The 18,162-nt window shown below is 44.1% G+C and overlaps 1 protein-coding gene across 1 annotated transcript in view; it reads right to left on the bottom strand.

The window, feature by feature from the left end:
• BASP1 (brain abundant membrane attached signal protein 1) overlaps positions 1-15,553 on the bottom strand; it is a 131,511-nt gene extending 115,958 nt beyond the window's left edge. The window contains exon 1 of the mRNA XM_030207315.1: positions 15,413-15,553. The gene's annotated coding sequence lies outside the window, so the exon portion shown is untranslated. The remainder of the gene's footprint in view (positions 1-15,412) is intronic.
• Between the last annotated feature and the right edge of the window lie 2,609 nt (positions 15,554-18,162).

The following is an 18,162-nucleotide window of genomic DNA, read 5'->3' as shown; positions in this document are numbered from 1 at the left end:
GATTAATATTATAACTCCTGCTTTTTTGGCTTGCGCCGGGGATTCGTAGTAATCTCCAACCCACCACCTACGTAATTTCTCATGTTCTTTCGCATTCAAATGCGTCTCTTGAAGAAAAGCTATGTCTACTTTTTGTTTGTGTAATGCTTGGAGTATCTTTTGTCTCTTAATCGGCGAGGAGATGCCACCCACGTTCCAGGTCACCATCTTAAGTGCCATTACGTGAACTCATTGTTCAGATTATACACCAAATGGAGACCTGCACGTATTGAGCGATGGGGGCATCCCAGCCAATACCCCCCTCGCTGTCCTTTTAGTATCTCTCTATATCGTAAAGTTCCCAATGTGGCCCTTAACCAACTGTATATCCCCTGTTTCTCCAAACTGCCCATGAAGCTATAGTTCCTCAAAGAATCCTCCCCTAGCCCCACCCCTATCCCACCCAACCTCTGTCTTCCCCTACTTCTTTTGGGCACCTAGGGTGCTCAACTTCCGTGTCTCCGATCAGGGACCCCTTTTAACACGTATGTATCCAGTCTCCCCCCCTTTTGTATGCAATGGAACTTCAATGACAACATTAACAACATTAACCATTTCAAAGAAATTTAACTCAATATCAACAGAGGTAATTATCAACTCTTTGACCACCCTGTTCGCCATTATTCAAGTTTTCCTCTCACCAACAAAGTCTACTTGTCTGTGGAAGGACTCGGTCTGTCTTTCTCCAGCTGATCCACAAACGCTTGAGCTGCCTCCACTGTGTCATAAAACTTCACCACACCATTATGTTGAATGCGTAGTTTCGCTGGGTATAATAGACCAAAACGGATTTGTAGTTTATGTAGTCTTCCACAGACCTGCGAATACTGTTTGCGCAAAAGAGAGACTTTAGTAGAATAGTCTTGAAAGCATAGTATTTTATGACCCTCTAGCTCGAGTGTTGCTCCTTTCCTAAGAGCAGTGAGTAGCGCCATTTTATGTTGGTAGTGGAGCATACGCAGGATAACCACTCTCGGTCGGTCGTTGGGCATCTTCCTGGGTCCTAAACGATGTGCTCGTTCTATTCTTAGGGGTCCAGTTGTATTTTCATTGTGCAACATCTTAGCAAGCCAGGACTCCAGATATTCTCTCAGATCCCCCTCTTTTATTGATTCTGGTATTCCTACCAGTCTGAGGTTATTCCGTCGAGAGCGGTTCTCCAAATCATCCACTTTATCTTCCAAGGCTGCTACTTTTTTAGTAAGTCCTTCTATTGCCGTGGAGGATTCTTGTGCTGATGTTTCCACTTCTCCCAGTCTCTGCTGGACCTCCTGGAAGTCTTTTGTGAAGGTAGTGAACCGTTGATCCATGCCATCCAACTTGTCCATTATTTGTTGAAGTTGGTGATTTAGAGTGTCCTCCACCGCTAGCTTAACTTCCGCCACTATTTCCGAAGCCCAGGCGGAACTCACCGATGGTGACGACGGGGAGTTTTTCTCCGCCATCTTTGAGCCTCCTCCTTTAGATTTTTCCGGCTCTTTTTTGGACCCTCGGGTCGCCATGCACAATATAATAAATGAGTGCTTTTAAAATTTTACTGTCTTTAAATCCGAATAGCTTCCCAGGCACTCTTTTGTCCTCTGTATGGTAGAAAACTAATTCTGCTCCACTATTTCAGCCGCCTTATAAGGGCTGATGTTGTTTTTCACCTCCTACAAGTCTTTCCAAGACTGAAAGTAGAGCTGTTGAGGAAGGGTGTTCCTGTCTCTTTAAATTCCAGGCTGCTCTCTTAATTCTGCTTTATCCTGCTTTCATCGTCTTCTGTTGATCTTACTGCAGTCATTGAAGCAACTGTGCCAGCTATTATCTCTGGTAAATATGATTTTTAAAGTCTGTGCTACTTACATTGCGCTAGGCCCTCTCCTTCCCCCTCTTCCCGTGCTGTGTGCATCGGTTCCAGCTCTCTCGTTGTCTATCCTCCCGGTCACAGATCCACCATCCTTTGCCAGCACCCTCTGCCTCGGTAAGGACTCACTTTGTCGGCATGTAAAAACGTTGCCCGATCTGTTCCTGTGCTCCGATCCTATAGCGGTCTGCGTTCGGGTATTTCTCTGGCGTCCGCTTCTCGCCGCGTGGTATGGGGGAAGGGAGACTCGCTATTGCCAGTTCGCGCCGCTGCGGTTTGCCGCTTGTATTTTTTCCCTTCCAGGGAGTCGGATCGCCTTCTCTTTTCCTTCCTCGTTACCCGTCCTCTAGCTGGACCTTAATGGGGGCTGAAAACAGCTGATTTATTGGAGGTCCCGATCGCGACTTTGCGGAGCTCAATGTGCGGCGGCCATTTTGGCCGGCAGCTCCACCGGAAGTCTCCACCTAGGGGTCTTTTTATTAAGTTGCAGAATTAGGTAAGATCTACCGCATGCTTACCGCAGCTTAAAATGGCGTACTACGTGCTTGGGCATCCTGCGGTAAAAGCCAAATCTGAACATGCGAATGGGTGCGGTAAAAATTTTACATTTTTTTCTTTGATGTGGCGTGTCAGGGAGCAGAGAGTGAGCATTCCTGTGCTTATCAATTAAGCACAGCTACACTATTGCATTCTAACTACATAGTAACATAGTAAATGACAGCAGAAAAAGACCTGAACAGTCCATCCAGTCTGCCCAACAAAATAAACTCATATGTGCTACTTTTTGTGTATACCTTACCTTGATTTGTATCTGTCATTTTCAGGGCATAGACCGTATAAGTCTGCCCAGCACTATCCCTGCCTCCCAACCACCGGCTCTGGCACAGACCGTATAAGTCTGCCCAGCAATATCCTCGCCTCCCAACCACCGGCTCTGGCACAGACCGTATAAGTCTGCCCAGCAATATCCTCGCCTCCCAACCACCAGCCCCGCCTCTGCCACCTAATCTCAGCTAAGCTTCTGAGGATCCATTCCCTCAGAAGAGGATTCCTTTATGTTTATCCCACGCATGTTTGAATTCCGTTACCATTTTCCTCTCCACCACCTCCCGCGGGAGAGCATTCCAAGCATCCACCACTCTCTCCATGAAAAAATACTTCCTGACATTTTCTTGAGTCTGCCCCCCTTCAATCTCGTATCGTGCCCTCTAGTTCTACCGCCTTCCCATCTCCGGAAAAGGTTCGTTTGCGGATTAATACCTTTCAGATATTTGAACGTCTGTATCATACCACCCCTGTTTCTCCTTTCCTCCAGAGTATACACTTAGGTCAGCAAGTCTCTCCTCATACGTCTTGTAACGCAAATCCCGTACCATTCTCGTAGCTTTTCTTTGCACCACTTCAATTCTTTTTACATCCTTAGCAAGATACGGCCTCCAGAACTGAACACAATACTCCAGGTGGGGCCTCACCAATGACTTATACAGGGGCATTAAAACCTCTTTTCTTCTGCTGGTCACTCCCCTCTCTATACAGCATAGCAACCTTCTACTTATGGTCACCGCCTTGTCACACTGTTTCGTCGCCTTCAGATCCTCAGATACTATCACCCCAAGATCCCTCTCCCCGTCGGTATTAAAAAAACAATACGAAGTATGGCATGGTATACTATGTACAATGTGAACACAATACGTAATAGAACATTATGGGTGATAACGAAGGGTAAAGTAAAGATGTAACATATAGAAGGGTAAGGGAGTAGGAAGCGTTAGAAAGTAAAGTGATTGATTTAAAGAAAGTTGCACATGAGGAAAACCCCACGCACGGGCGCTCTAAGGTCACTTTTTACTATAGGTTAATAAAAGGGCTCCTTAGTAAACTGGGAAAAGTTTGGATTCAGTGGGCATCTGGTCTTCTGCTGACAAGAAATAACTATGCATACTGACTATATCTAAAAAGCAGGATGAGAACAGGAACAGTAAAGTGAAATTTGGCACTTCTGGCCCTGTAGCATGCATCAGGGTACTTTCCCCAATCCTCTTCTGTGAAGAGAGTTTCCTGGGAACATCTTCTCCATGAAAGGCAGCATGCGGAAGGTTCTTTGTAACGTATTACTGTGCACAGTATGTAACATAATGATATTTTGTAAAATTCAGTTACAAACTTTAGCAAAAAAAATAAAAACGGCCATGTGTCAAGCTTAATGCTCCATCAGGTTCACCAGCTACCACTACGTGCTCCAAGTTGGCGTGACAGCTTTATCATCTTCCAGTACTCTTAATATGGGAGAGGGGAGGAAGATGTTCAGTGACCATATGTCCAGAAGAGACTGGCAACATGAAACACTGACAGCAAATCACAGGAAAAGCCAGAGTTCTGCTTATTCCCATAGGAAAACACATTAAAGGCCAATTCATACTATAGAAGTTCTTCTCTCAATACACCATCACCAAGACCTCTTATTTGTACTCCCTTGCTTTTGGGAAATGTATTTACCATACAGGTTTATAACCTATACCAGGGGTTCTCAATCCAGTCATTGGGACACACCTAGCTAGTCAGGTGTTCAGCATACCCACAATGGATATAGCAACATAGTAAATGACGGCAGAAAAAGACCTGCACGGTCCATCCAGTCAGCCCAACAAGATAAACTCATATGTGCTACTTTTTGTGTATACCCTACCTTGATTTGTACCTGTCCTCTTCAGGGCACAGACCGTATAAGTCTGCCCAGCACTATCCCCGCCTCCCAACCACCAGCCCCACCTCCCACCACCGGCTCTGGCAGACCGTATAAGTCTGCCCAGCACTATCCCCGCCTCCCACCAGCCCTGCCTCCCACCACCGGTTCTGGCACAGACCGCATAAGTCTGCCCAGCACTATCCCCGCCTCCAAACCACCAGTCCCGCCTCCCACCACCAGCTCTGGCACAGACCATATAAGTCTGCCCAGCACTATCCCCGCCTCCCAACCATATAAGTCTGCCCAGCACTATCCCCGCCTCGAAACCACCAGTCCCGCCTCCCACCACCGGCTCTGGCACAGACCGTATAAGTCTGCCCAGCACTATCCCCGCCTCCCACCACCGGCTTTGCCACCCAATCTCGGCTAAGCTCCTGAGGATCCATTCCTTCTGGATATGCACAAGATAGATTTGCATACAGTGGAGGTAGCGCATGCACATCTCTCATGCATATTCATTATAGATATCCTGAAAACCTGACAGGTTTGGTGTATCCCGAGGACTGGGTTAAGAACCCCTGACCTATACATATTTAGACCTTCCTATCTATTCAACCAACCTCCAAAATTCTCTCTAACTGGCAGACCAACTACTACTGAAAAAGGTGCAAGATAAATCCAAATAAAATATATTTAAATTATTTTTTTAACCCATACATGACCTCCAGCATTCCAGCATTCAGTAGAAGTTTAGTCAGTTCAACTCAGAAACAAGACTAAAACTAAGAAAGAAACAAACTACAACCAATAAACTGCTCTGGGGACCTTCAGTTATAATAATTTAGAAGACTTTTTTTTTCAGGCAGATCCAAACACCAGGAAGAACCTTCAGCTAGAAACTTCCTGTATACTGAGGGTCTGAAACTGGATGGGAGCCATTATAGATTAGCCAAACCAACGTAGGAACATTGACACACAAATTCAATCCTTCAAATAATTGGAACAGTATGCTATTGGGTCTTTGCTTAATACTTGTAAAGCATTTCGGTGGTGTCAGGAAATGTCCTTTGTTTATTTGGGTTTTTGCTAACCCCCTTACAGTTTTGATTTGTTAATAATATCTGGCCAAACTGGAGTCCTGTTCATCCTGTGAATTGCACCCCATTTGTTCAGTTTTGTATTGGAAGGGATGCTGGGTTGAAGTAACATGGTGAGCTTGAAGGAGCTTGTGCACATGTTTTGGCTCCATTAAGAAAGTCATCTTCAGTAAAAAAAAAAACTGTGGGGAACAGGAAGCCAAAAGCAGCAGAAAATGAAAGGGGGAGTGGGGGAAGGAAGAAGATTTCAGATGCAATGGAACAAATGTGTAGCTAGAAATATAGATATTAAGGGATTAAATTACATTCCGTAGTACATCTGTCACTAGTATGAGTGTTTGATGAATTACTGCATGGGCTGAAACACAGGAATACTTTGAATTTTACCACAAGACTCTGTGCTTTTCTTGGAATCCCTGGATCTCCAGTTTCTACAACTAAACAGCAAGCACAGGAGGCATCAGCCACAGAAAGGCAATTAATTAGTCTCCCACAGGGTAGTCACCCCTGAGTGGCATTTCCCCAGGTAAGTTGTGTAAGAAAAGGCAAACAGCAATTCCCTGACAATATGATAAAAATGAGTATTAAAAGCAGCAACTAGACCAGTAATAACGCTTTCTGGTGAACTTTGTAGCTCTTAAAACAAGGAAATAGCAATGCTACAGGAGGTGTATGGTGAGATACATCCTGCCACTCACTGAGAAGGCAAAAATAGCTAATCCCAAAGTTAGAAACAAAGGGGTCCTTTTACTAAGGCACACTAACGGATTTAGCATGTGCTGATTTGCACACATTAATGTCATGCAGCCCATTATATTCCTATAGGTTTCATGGCAGTTAGCATGTGCTAAATTCATTAGCCTGCCTTAGTAAAAGAAGCCCAAAGTAACTACATTTTTAAAAAAGGTAAAAATTGAGCTTAGCAGTAATTCAATTTAAAGTTGTACTTCAGATACATGCAGTGAAACAGAATTAAACAACTTGCGGTGAACTTTTCTTACATTTTTTAACCACTGAATTGGAGACTATCTGGCTCAGTACCAAATGACCCAGGATTCCCAAACCATGAAGATTCTGCCTCGAGACCAGAGCGCCTCATATATACTGACACACCTTTCCATTAGTGCTCCTTTCACGTTCTAAAATGATCACCACCAACCAGAGGGTAGACAGAAGGATGCAGGGTTAGCTAAACTCGTGCAGGGGGCCCTTGCTTTCTGGGTCCCCAAATAAGAAATCCATTCTCTAGAGGTCCCCCATCCTGCAGAACTCAGGTCTGTGATAGAAATTAATTGGAATGTGAAAATTTAATGCTGCTTCAACCCTTGAGGTGAAAATGTTTCAGTGCTAATATTTAAAGACTTTCCTTCACTGAAAATGTCCATTATGCAGGACCTTAGCAAACGAAAGGGCTAAAAAGTGGCCTAAGCTATATCTAATATATTGGTTTCCCATGCACTGAGGCCACTTTTAGTGCGATTGTAAAATAGCTGCACTTTCTATTTCCTCAATTTATGGCCACGTGCTAATTTCCCAATTAGCGCATGGCCATAGGAGTTATACACACATCGTATTCTGTAACACTGTGCTCGGAACTCCTATGCTGTATAATCACAAGGGGGGCGTGGACGGGGCATTCCCAGAATTTGCATGCATTGTTACAGAACAGACTAGATCAACATCTAAAGTTTGGTTTCGTTTATGCACTTAGGGTCAGATTCTATATATGGCGCCTAGAAAATCTGTACAGAAAACATTTCCACCTAAGTGTATTCTATAAGGGGTGCCTATATTTAGGCACGGTATATAGAATACGCTTAACTGATATCCTAGTGCCTAAAACTATGCGTCTCCATTTACACCTGTGAAAACATGGCGTAAATCCTGGCACGTAGATTTAGGTGCATTGGGCCATATTCTATAACTACGCGTGTAAATTTTGGAACGCCCACGAGAAGCCCATTATCATACCCCTTTTTGCCTGCTCGCATTAGAATTTAAGCATAGTGTGTTATAGAATACACTTAGCAAGTTATGCACTTAAATTTAATTGCCAGTTAGTGCTCATTATTGCTTGTTAAGCCTATTACATAAGTACATAAGTAATGCCATACTGGGAAAAGACCAAGGGTCCATCGAGCCCAGCATCCTGTCCACGACAGCGGACAATCCAGGCCAAGGGCACCTGGCAAGCTTCCCAAACGTACAAACATTCTATACATGTTATTCCTGGAATTTTGGATTTTTCCAAGTCCGTTTAGTAGCGGTTTATGGACTTGTCCTTTAGGAAACCGTCCAACCCCTTTTTAAACTCTGCTAAGCTAACTGCCTTCACCACATTTTCCGGCAATGACTTCCAGAGTTTAATTACACGTTGGGTGAAGAAACATTTTCTCCGATTTGTTTTAAATTTACTACACTGTAGTTTAATCGCATGCCCCCTAGTCCTAGTATTTTTGGAAAGCGTGAACAGACGCTTCACATCCACCTGTCCCACTCCACTCATTATTTTATATACCTCTATCATGTCTCCCCTCAGCCGTCTCTTCTCCAAGCTGAATAGCCCTAGCCTCCTTAGTCTTTCTTCATAGGGAAGTCGTCCCATCCCCGCTATCATTTTAGTCGCCCTTCGCTGCACCTTTTCCAATTCTACTATATCTTTCTTGAGATGCGGCGAACAGAATTGAACACAATACTCAAGGTGCGGTCGCACCATGGAGCGATACAATGGCATTATAACATCCTCACACCTGTTTTCCATACCTTTCCTAATAATACCCAACATTCTATTCGCTTTCCTAGCCACAGCAGCACACTGAGCAAAAGGTTTCAGCGTGTTATCGACGACGACACCCAGATCCCTTTCTTGGTCCGTAACTCCTAACGTGGAACCTTGCATGACGTAGCTATAATTCGGGTTCTTTTTTCCCACATGCATCACCTTGCACTTGCTCACATTAAACGTCATCTGCCATTTAGCCGCCCAGTCTCCCAGTCTCGTAAGGTCCTCTTGTAATTTTTCACAATCCTGTCGCGAGTTAACGACTTTGAATAATTTTGTGTCATCAGCAAATTTAATTACCTTGCTAGTTACTCCCATCTCTAAATCATTTATAAATATATTAAAAAGCAGCGGTCCTAGCACAAACCCCTGAGGAACCCCACTAACTACCCTTCTCCATTGTGAATACTGCCCATTTAACCCCACTCTCTGTTTCCTATCCTTCAACCAGTTTTTAATCCACAATAGGACTTTTCCTCTTATCCCATGACCCTCCAATTTCCTCTGTAGCCTTTCATGAGGTACCTTGTCAAACGCCTTTTGAAAATCCAGATACACAATATCAACCGGCTCCCCTTTGTCCACATGTTTGTTTACTCCTTCAAAGAATTTAAGTAAATTGGTCCGGCCTATTACGCTATGCACATTGTTGCAGAATACTCTTGGATTTCAGCACAGAACACTAAGCATGCTATATTGAATCCAGGGGTTTGCGCTGTTCTATAAAAGGATGCGGATCATTTATAGCAGTGTTTCCCCAAGTCCAGTCCTGTTTTCAGGATACTCATGATGAATATGCATGAAAGATTTGCAAATCAAATTCATGCATATTCATCGTGGATATCCTGAAAACCTGACTGGCAAGAGGTACTCCAGGACTGGACTTGGGAAACACCGATTTATAGAACAGTGCTTAGTGCTTACCAGGGCCTCCAAAAGACTAGGCCGGGCCCGGGGCAAGGCCGCCCCGCCTCTGCCACCCCCCATCGCTCCCCCCGCCACTGCAGTCTACAGTCTCACCTGCCTGCCTACACGGCTCCGGGCCCCCTGCATTCAAGGCGGCAGTCGCAGATCGCCTCTCTTCTGGCCTTCCCGCCCTGTGTCCCACCCTTGCGGAAACCGGAAGTTACATCAGACGAAGGTGGGACACAGGGCGGGAAGGCCAGAAGAGAGGCGACCTGTGACTGCTGCTTCGAATGCAGGGGGCCCGGAGTCAAAGAGGCAGGCAGGCGAGACCGGGAACTGCAGCGCCGGCAGCCTGACCCCGGCGCTGGGTCCCCCTTGGAGGCCTGGGCCCAGGGAATATTGTCCCCCTGCCCCCCCCCCTCTCGGTGGCCCTGGTGCTTACATTTTTCAGTGCTATTAATAAAATCTAGACCCATCTGCACAGCGGTCACACCTACAGGGCTACCAAACAATTTACAAGGGTGACGTCTTGGTAACAGAATAAAAAAAACAAAAAGCATACAGATTTGCCTCCACTTTCCTCCTACATATGTAAATGAGAAAAGCACTTGTACTAAAGATTAAAAAGATATTCCCAGTGAGAAAAGAACATTAGCAGCTAGTATAGGCACAGGAGTAAGGCTACCAACATTAACATATGTTCTTTCATCTGGTCTCATTTTATGCAGTGGGACCTAGTTGTGCTTCTGCGCTCTAGACTTTGGCCCAGATGCATTAAGATCCCTGTTAAAAATCCATTTGTATTTTCAAAATCGGTAAAAATTACTGATTTGGAAATATAGATGGATTCCCAAAGAGAATCGCATGCAAATGAACTGTTCATTGTTTTTGCGACCCCGCTTATTTGCATGCGAAGGGGTGAAGCCAGGCAGCCAGCTGAGCATGCACAGAGCAGCCCATCACTAAGCATGGCTGCTCTGCGCATGCTACAGATGGCTCTCATACACGCAGACAAGCCAGAGCAGTTTTTTTTTTTTCCTGCAAAACAAACCAGGAGCCTGCACTCTCTTGCTAGAGGGAGGAGGCTGGTTCACTGATGCTGGGAGCCTGCAGTTATCTCCTGTGGGCTCTGGCATTCTCTTCTCTCCTCTGCCGCCCCCTTGACAGGGCAGCGGCAGCACAAGAACTCCTGCGGCTCTCCCTCATCTCTGCCTGGCCCCAGACAGCTGAAGCAGGATCCTTTCCTCCCCCTGCACAGACTCACCAGCTCACTACAGCCTTTCAGGTTGGATTTCTGTCACACTTTTTTGTGTTCTGGTTAAAAGCAGTCCCTCTGCCTTGATATTATGTTGTGTGTAGCTCACTCATATTTAACGGGAGGTCTGGAGCCATCAGGACCGACAGCTCCAGACCTCCCACTAACTTTTTCATGGTTAAGCTAGGGACCGCTTCTGTTCATCGGGTCAGAAACCGGCTGTGCAATGCTCACCTTGCACGCACATCTGTATACTAATTAGCTCATTATAACAGCTTTACATTCCATTTTCGTTAGCTGCTCCCATGATAGGAAAAGAGCTGAGAACCCCTTTGTACATGTCTCATTTTACTCCTTGCTCGCTAAACTGGCTAGAACTGGCATAAAAACCACGTTGCTGGCTCGTTAGGTTTTGTGCATCTGGGCCTCTGTTAGTAACTCTGGCCCTAAATATTTTGGGGTACATGGTCTAAAAAACTACAAGAAAGTTTGTCAACTCAGTCAACTGTGTAACAGCGAGACACTTTCAAGTATTTGAAACACATTAAAATGCTAGACAATTATAGAAGCTGGTGGCTAGAGTTACACACCAATTACTGCCAAAAACTCCAAATAAAGGCCCCTTTTATGCAAATAAGTGCACTAGGTGCTATTCTGTAAAGCAGAGCCTAAGTGCTGTAGCGTATAACTCCAAGATGGGTGTAAAAATAGGAGGCGATTGGGCACGGTACCAAACAATGCACTCAACTTATAGAATACTATCAGTGGCGTGCGTCATTTACTCCTGCGACTGACATAGTGCAAGGGATCATGCCTAAATTTTGGCGCACCAATATTCTGTAATGATTTAAGTATGCCTAATTGCCATTATAGAACTGGCACTAAGCGCAACCCATTGTGGCACCTAAAATTGAGGTGTTGAGTAATAGAACTGCCTCCACGGAGGTTGAAAGCAAAAGAAGACAGTGGAATTTGTGCTTTGCACAAGATAAAGGATTTTTTTTCTCATCTACATGAACACTCCAAGCTGATACACACAAGTATTTTAAAAACTTGATACAGCACTTAAGTAAAACCTAAGTCTCTGACAGACTCTGATCTCAGTAAGGAGTACTTCTTATTTCTTCCCTACAGAAACAATGACCAGCATGGTGTGGTACCTGTGGAACAGTCATATCAGCATCATACAATACTGGCTGAAACCAGAACACAACCCAGAAGAAGGACCATGGATATAATCAACAGAAACATCACCTGAACTAGGACATCTTGGAACAAAATCCTCGACCATTTTGCTTCTTGCTGGTGTTCAAGTTTGTCTTATTCTTCACTGCCCTTATCTTCCTCTATTTAATCTTTATCATGGAAGCCGATGAATCAGGAACCCAAATAAACCAAAATGTCTATCATTCTATAATTCTTAAAACTAATTCAAATCAAAAATACAATAGAACAGAGTTCTTGCAGTATATTTCATTAAATAATAATTCTTAAATAAAGTGATGAGTCTTGACCTGTCTAGACCACTTAATTCAAAAGAAGGTGTCAAAGACCAACATACCTTTTTTTTTTTTGGGGGGGGGGGGGAAGATTCAAGGGGCTCTAATCTAACTTTTAAGGTTTTGACCATCACACTTGCAAAACTACACCATCTGCCTTTCAATGTCCTGTAGTTGCATCCCTGCCAGTGGTGTACAAGCTCTGAAAATCAACTGTTCCAAGTGGGAAACCGAACTGTTAATGTGGCATTAGTGGAGATTAAAAGAATGCTCACCCAACAGCTCATCTTTAAAGACTACAAGAAACCTCTTGCATACAGCCACACTTTACAGTAAGATATGTTCACCCAGAAATCCAGAAAAATATGAAGGCCATACAGGGCGTTTTTTTTTTTAACCCTGTTGCACAGGCACAGAATGGGAATTTTTCTTTGGTCTATAGCCCAAAGCAGGGTTCTACAACTACACAGCTTATATAGCTTTACATGCAGGCATGGCCTAGTGGTTAGAGTACCAGTCTCAAAATCCAGAGGTGGCCAGTTCAAATCCCACTGCTGCTCCTTGTGACCTTGGGCAAGTCACTTAACCCTCCATTGCCTCAGGTACAAACTTAGATTGTGAGCCCTCCTGGGACAGAGAAATATCCAGTGTACCTGAATGTAACTCACCTTGAGCTACTACTAAAAAAGGTGTGAGCAAAAATCCAAATAAATAAATACATACAATCTTGTAATCTGCAATAAAAAATTAACTACAATAATCACATACTATTATGCCTCAGATACTCTTTGCTTAAAACAAAAGAAAAGGTACTAAGGCTTTCTATGGACCTCAGATTCTATTAAACATACCAACAGCAAATGCAAAGATTAAGACACCACCCACTCACTTGGCAGAGCAGGAAATCTTTATGAATAAAATCCCAAATCATCATGTCTAAGTTTACTGTTGCATTTTCAATCCACTGGATAGTCAAAGCTCAGGTGGAAAAATGGAGTGCATTCCTCCATCTTTGCAAGAACCTGTATGAATACAGAATGATCTGAGGCAGAACTGTCTTGTCTCCTCATTATAAATTTCATGAATGTTCTGCTCATAGCATCATTTCAGGGCAGGAGTCTGCCATTTGACTCTCAAAAGATAAAATCCAATAACTAAGAGGATATAGTGAGCAGTGCAGATCCTGAAATGGCTGTCATGCTCCCAGCTCTCCCCTCTGAAAGCCATTTTGTAAATGAATAGCATTAAACTGCTGGCACAGGGTTCTTCTATCATCTGCTCTAAGCATACCTTTTCACCTACTCACATGGCTATCATACCACCAAGCAACATCCCATTGCCCAGTCACAAGAGCTGCATAAATTTTTTTGGCATTATTAGTTACAACCCAGTACTTAAGATGTCTGCTTCTAAATATTTCAGCAGGAAAAGCGGTCAGCCATTAGATAGATTTCCCCCCATCCCTAAAAAGACTTGAGGTATTATTAATCAGAATTTTATTAGCAAAATACATAAATTGATCTCATGCAAAAAGAGTTTTTAAAAAAGCGTTCCCTTTAACTAGAAGAAAAATAAGGGTGCATGTTGGTTGCTTGAGTTCCCTTTGTTTCCACTAATTCAGCTATGAGGCTGATTGATGATGGAGAGGGGCAGCCTGTGTCTGGCTCCTTCCCCCCCCCCCGTCTCTCTCGTTCTCTCCACGCCCTATTCGCAGCGCATGCGTGAGGAGGACAAAGGAATACAGTAGGTAATTACCGTACAGTTCCATTCATTTCCACTGCAGTGCGAGTCGTTAGCAAAAAGGATCCGCTACTGTTGCGCTTACCTGCGCACTCAGGCATACGTGACGCTATTTAGACCGCTCCACATCCAGTGCTATTCCCAAACGCTATTTAAACACCTCTCCAAGCTAAGCTCCAACATGCCTTAATTAGATTATTGTCTAATTAAAACAAACCAAAAGACAATGCACTGAGCCCTTGTGGAGTCCTGTCCATTACCATGTGTGGCATAAGAGAACAAAGCACCGACAGCGGACAGATTCCAACGTGTTCCATTCCAAGAATAAAGTCAATGATTTTTTTATATACACTTTCAATAGAGTAGATACAGTTGCCTTTTTTTTTACAAAATTATTATTGCAGTCGCTAGCGAGCTCCGCAAATCCCTGGCTGCGAGCCGGCATCCTGTTGCAGATCCCGCCAAACATTTGCATGAATGGTTGGGGGGAGGGGAAGAGGGGGGAGGGGAAGAAGGGGCAAAGAATGGAGAAATTAAAGCCATCCTTTCCAAAGGCTCTGTCTTTTTCCCAGTCCCTGATTTACAACCACAAAAGGAACCATTACCAGAAAAGCTTTTAACTCCTTGACACCAAAGCAAAATTGAACTGTCAAGAAGTCACTCAGTGCAGTCTGCTCCAGTTTGGACTTATGGCTAGAAGTACATTTTTCTCAAATATATATTTGTTTCAAGTAGGGCTTTTTTTGAGGGGGCACTGAGTACCGGCACATTCTCCATTGTCTGCTAAAATTGACCCATGGACCCCAAGTTTTAATGAAAGAGCTCAGGCTCTGCACACCAATTGTCTTGTCATAGATTCTCTGACTGGTTGCAGGGGGGCTGGCTATTTGTGGGATGAATCCCTCAATGATCACCCCACCCCTGAAGGGTGGCCTAGCATTTGAGTACCGGCACCTTTTTTGCTAGAAAAAAAAAACGCACTGGTTTCAAGTAAAATTGACTTTCGAGTGCTGAAATGATAGACATGGCAGCTGTAACCCAATGTACCACAATCTACCTAAAATTCACTGCGCAGCACCTCCTCGCCACCAGCTTCTTCAGCTAGTGACAATTGGAATAAAACCCTGAATATTCAGCAACTCCGTTGCAATTAAGTTAAAAAATACCAGCACCTCCCACAGAATTAATTGTATCAAAGACAAAGCACAACATATTCAGAGAGACACCTGCGTGTATGTGTATTTATATTTTTTTCCTAGACATAGATCCATCGCCGCCCCCCCCCCCTTTTTTAGCCACCAATCTGTTGATTGAAGGGGTTGTTTTTTGTTGGAAATTATAACTGTTTTGGAGTCAAAATTCTTTTTTTCTGTCATTTTCGATTGCACTAGGACTTTTTTTTTCCTGCTAACCATTCTACGGTAAGATGTGCGAGCGAGGCACTCCCCATTTCTCTCCAGCACACTCCCTCACTTTAGGAAGACAGACTCATGCATCTCGTTTATGCGAAGTGTAACAGGTATATGCTGTGCACGCCAGGCTCTTTCCTTCTTAGTTCTTACCTTGCACTTGCCCCTTTGCCCGCTCTTCCTTGTGGCACAATCCCGCTTCCCTAATGCCTGCCTGGGTTAGTGTCTCGCTTGCCCGGACTGGAGTGAGTGACTAGTAGCGCCTGCTGGAGCTCTGCTGCTGCCTCTGCATTTCTCTCCCTCCTCCTCCTCCCCCACCCTTCAGAACACACCCCTCCCCCTTCCTTCCTGGCTCCGGCTAGTTCAAAAGGCAGGCTTGAGCGGATTTTTTTTATTATTATTATTTTAATTTGTTCTTATGTTCTAGTTTAGGGGGCCACTGTGAGCCAAATTTATAAAAGATGGCTTGCAAATTAAGAGGCGGGGTTTAGGCTAAAAAGCTGCATGCTTTGCAACTTGCATGCAAACGGCTGAATACGGTGTGATTCAATCACTAAATGCCGACCGACTGTTGCATTGGAGATAGTAAAAAGGGGGAGGGGTATGAATCAAGTCCCTTCCCAGCCCCTTTCTCGCTAAGCAAGAGGGGAAGGGGGAGGCTGCTTTAGTACTACTAGCCCACCGTAGGGAGATTTACAATCACTCTTCTTCCTTCCTACCACCAGCTCTGCAACAGCGGTCCCCTCCTTTGATGCAAAGTAAGCACTTCCTTGGCCCCCCCTTTTTTTTTTTTTTGTTTATTAACTTATTTCCCTACCAGAAGAATCCCTACAAGAAGGTTCATAGGCTTCCTAGCAAACAAAAACCGTCTTACCTAGCTTTGAGGTAACTGTGTTGAAGGTTAGACAACGCTGGTGGCCTGGGCATAAATGTGTCTTCTTTTTAACACCCTACTTACATTAGGGAAAGCAGCTGGTTTAAGCTTCCTGGCCCACCTTCTTTCCTTAAACCAGGTTTTTCCAAACCTTTCTTTGGGGTCCTTACAGCCAATCAGGTTTTCTGGATATTCATAATGCTTTTGCATGAGAGATTTTAATGCAGTACAGACAATGCATATAAATTTATCTCATGCATATTCATTGTGGATATTCTGAAAACCTGACTGGGTAGGAAATGCACCCTGATAGCTTGAGAAACACTGTTAGACCAAAGGCAGCAAAGCATAGGTATATTTACAATGTATTAAAGGTATTAACATTTCACAAGAACTGCTTTATTACATTTTAGAGAAAAGAAAATAATATTTCAGAGCTGCCAAAGGAGCTCTTTGGGAGGGAAACTTTTTGGTCAGTTCTGATTTTGAATTTGTAAAGTCAGTGTGATGTCTGTATTCTACCCACTGAAATCAGAGGACAGATCTCACAATGCACCAGGATAAGGATGCCAGAAATCCAGAACTGGGCTAAATTCTCTCTCCTGGAACTCAGTAACTTTGCAACTCTGTTTCTCTCTCCTGCCCCCACCCCCTTTAGGGGCAGATGCACAGAACTCCTGCACTGTACAGATCAGAACTGGAAAACACAGACTGGAACACCGAATCGGAATTACCGACCAACGCTCAACACTAAGAGCATGCAAATTATATACACAGTATTAGTGCTGAACATTGGACGTTAACGGGGGAGAAATGTTCCTGGCGCACGCAACGGACATACAAAGGGGGCAGAAGGCAGCATTGGAGAATCACTCCTTCAGTCAGAGGGAGGGAGTAACTGGTGAACTTTTGACTCTTTGGAGAGCTTCCCAAAACTAACATCTGTATTAGTGCTGGGCAGACTTATACGGTCTGTGCCCTGAAGAGCATAGGTACAAATCAAAGTAGGGTATACACAAAAAGTAGCACACATGAGTTGTCTTGTTGGGCAGACTGGATGGACCGTGCAGGTCTTTTTCTGCCGTCATCTACTATGTTACTATGTTCAGCTTTGAAAGGAAATCTTGCCTTCCTGCCCCATCCAAAAGCGATATGAAAAGCACCAGCATAAACCAAAGGCAGCAGCAAAAGTGGCTGAAAAGCGCCATGGAGCTGCCAGGGTGACTTAGGTTTGCAATGAAGAGAGCATCATGAATGTAGTTGGAGGAAATGAGCTTTCAAAAAGTAGAAAGACCAGGGGATATGCAATGAAATTACATGACAATACTTTTGAAACAAATGGAAGGAAACATTTTTTCATTCAAAAACTAGTTAAGCTGTGGAACTTATTGCCAAAAGTTGTGGTAACAGTGGTTAGCATAACTGGGTTTAAAAAAAAAAGGTTTGGACAAGTTCCTGGAGGAAAAGTCCATAGTCTATTATTGAGATGGATGGACTTGAAGGAAGCAACTGCTTACCCTGGGATTGGTAACATAGAACTTTCTGCCAGGTACCTGTGACCTGGACTGGCCACTGCTGGAAGCAGGATACTGGTCTAGATGGACCATTGGTCTGACCCAGTATGGCTATTCTTATGTTCATGATCCCGGTGCTAGAAGCAGGATCTAAAGACAGCTCAGAGCTGCCAGTAGTTTTCAGTCATTAGGACAGGGTCTGGTCTCATTTAAATACCAGCGAGCTTATTTGTATAGGACTTTTGGTGGCCGCTTCCATGCACTGTAAAAGCAGCCCAGAAAGACGCTGTGCATTGGCTGCACAATAACGTTTCATTTGGAGTGGCTAAAACTAGTCTAAATGAAATGTTACAAGCCCGGCTTGCTTTGAGCATCCCCCCTTAGTATTCAGATGTGAACTTATACTCCCCTCTTGGCTGGGGTTGGAATTTGGATTTAAAGTATTACCACCTCATGTAACAGGTTTTCAGTACAGATAGCTCTTGGTCTATAGAAATAGGGGAAGAGGACTGGCA

The sequence above is a fragment of the Microcaecilia unicolor genome, chromosome 1 (genome assembly GCF_901765095.1).
Source record: "Microcaecilia unicolor chromosome 1, aMicUni1.1, whole genome shotgun sequence".
Classification (NCBI taxonomy): domain Eukaryota; kingdom Metazoa; phylum Chordata; class Amphibia; order Gymnophiona; family Siphonopidae; genus Microcaecilia; species Microcaecilia unicolor.
Note: the sequence above shows the minus strand (reverse complement) of the source record. Positions and strands in the feature narration are given on the sequence as shown.